The sequence below is a fragment of the Empidonax traillii genome, unplaced genomic scaffold (assembly GCF_003031625.1).
Source record: "Empidonax traillii isolate 1590-97213 ecotype Southwest subspecies unplaced genomic scaffold, ASM303162v1 scaffold1814:size58559, whole genome shotgun sequence".
In the NCBI taxonomy this organism is placed as follows: domain Eukaryota; kingdom Metazoa; phylum Chordata; class Aves; order Passeriformes; family Tyrannidae; genus Empidonax; species Empidonax traillii.
In genome coordinates, this window is record NW_020957007.1 from 14,532 (window position 1) to 16,196 (window position 1,665).

The 1,665-nt window shown below is 59.7% G+C and overlaps 1 pseudogene; it reads left to right on the forward strand.

Moving 5' to 3' along the window:
• The first annotated feature begins 316 nt into the window (after positions 1–316).
• LOC114071053 overlaps positions 317–1,665 on the forward strand; it is a 4,913-nt pseudogene continuing 3,564 nt past the window's right edge.

The window sequence follows — 1,665 nt, forward strand, 5'->3', positions numbered from 1 at the left end:
TGGGTTAAATGCCATGGCTGCACTGCGCAGGCGCCGGCGAAGTTCACATGAGGGGACTTCAACTCCCATAAGGACTGCGCGACGCCGCCATTGCCGCTCGTGCCACAGCGCCCCCTGCTGGCTGGGCGGACCGACTGCAGGGAAAGCGGTTACGAATGACCCCCCGAACTCCAGAGACCCCCAAAACTCAGCACACAGAGACCCCACAGGGAGGGGATCCAGAGGGTCCCCTAAAGCCTATCAGTGGGGTTCCAGGGGTCCCCCAGCCCTCAGGGGAGGGGTCCCTGGCAGTGCCACCCAAAGTCTTGGTGGGGCGATGAACCACATCCGGGTAATGGGATCGCAGTGCCCCCAGTATAGCCCAGTGACCTCCCAGTGGCTCTCAGTATGTCCCAGTAAACCCCCCAGTGACCCCCCAGTGTTTCCCAGTGACCTCCCACTGCCCCCCAGTATGGTCTAATGATTCTCCAGTGAGCACCCAGTAACCCCAGTATGGCCCAGTAACCTCCCAGTGTCCCCCCGTATGTCCTGGTAATCCTCCAGTAATCACTCAGTCCCTCCCAGTGCCCTCCCATAATCCCTCAATAATCCCCCAGTCCTTCCCAGTGCCCCCTGGTTCTCCCTAGTGTGTCCCAGTATCCCCCAGTAATCACTCAGTGTCCCCCAAAGCCCCCCAAGTGTCCCCAAAATGTTTCCAGATGCCCTTGATCTTTCTGTGAATGGGGGGGGATGGGGCTGTTTTGGGGCTCAGACGATCCAGGGGGGCCTTCTGGGGGGAAATGGAGGGTTGGGGACATCAGGGATGGGGTTTGGGCACAGTGAGGAGGGATTTGGGGACAGTGGAATGGGGGGTTTCAAGGGGGGAATTGGGGCCATGGGGAGGCTTTGGGGACATTGGAGACGCCAGGCGGATCTCGGGGTGCCAAATGGGAAATTGAGGACAGCAGGAGGGTCTTGGGGACACCAGGGGGGTCTCAGGACTCACCTGCTCATGGTGCTGCCCCTCCTGTTCCTCCCGGCCCCAATAAGGCCTCCCAAATGTCCCCTAAACCCCATTTTTCCTTTAATCGCCTCCCCCTCCCAGATCCCTTTTACCCCCCAATGCTCCCAAGACCCCTTTTAACTCCCATAAATTCACCCAGAGGCCCCCAAAATGCCCCAAATCCCAATCAAACCCCTGCCAAAGAGGGATCACCTGGCATCCTGGGACAGGGACACAGTGGGCTGTGCTGGGGGCACTGGGCTGTACTGGGAGAGCACTGAGAGGGCACTGGGCTGTACTGTGAGGCCCCTCATCCCCAAAGCCCCTCCCCTCGGCATCCGTGCCACGGTCTGAGAACCACGGCGGGGTTGGATCAAGGGGTGCACTTGATGATCTGTGAGGTCTTTTCCAAGGCAGCTGATTCTGGGATTCTCTGGGTGCCATTGCCAGGGCAGCACATGCTGGAGGCTCTGTCCACAGGGGATAGATGTGTCTGTGCAGACAGACAGACAAGGGCAGTCTGCAAAGATGTGGGGTTAGAAAAGCAGGAGAAGTTGTGGGGTGGTTGTGGAAGGAGAAAGAAGCCCCCAGGCCAGTGCAAGCAGGCCCCCCTGGGCTTGCACATCATCTGCCCTCCCTGCAGGTTGCTGTCCTGGAGAGCAGGCCCTGAGGTGGCCCTGAGA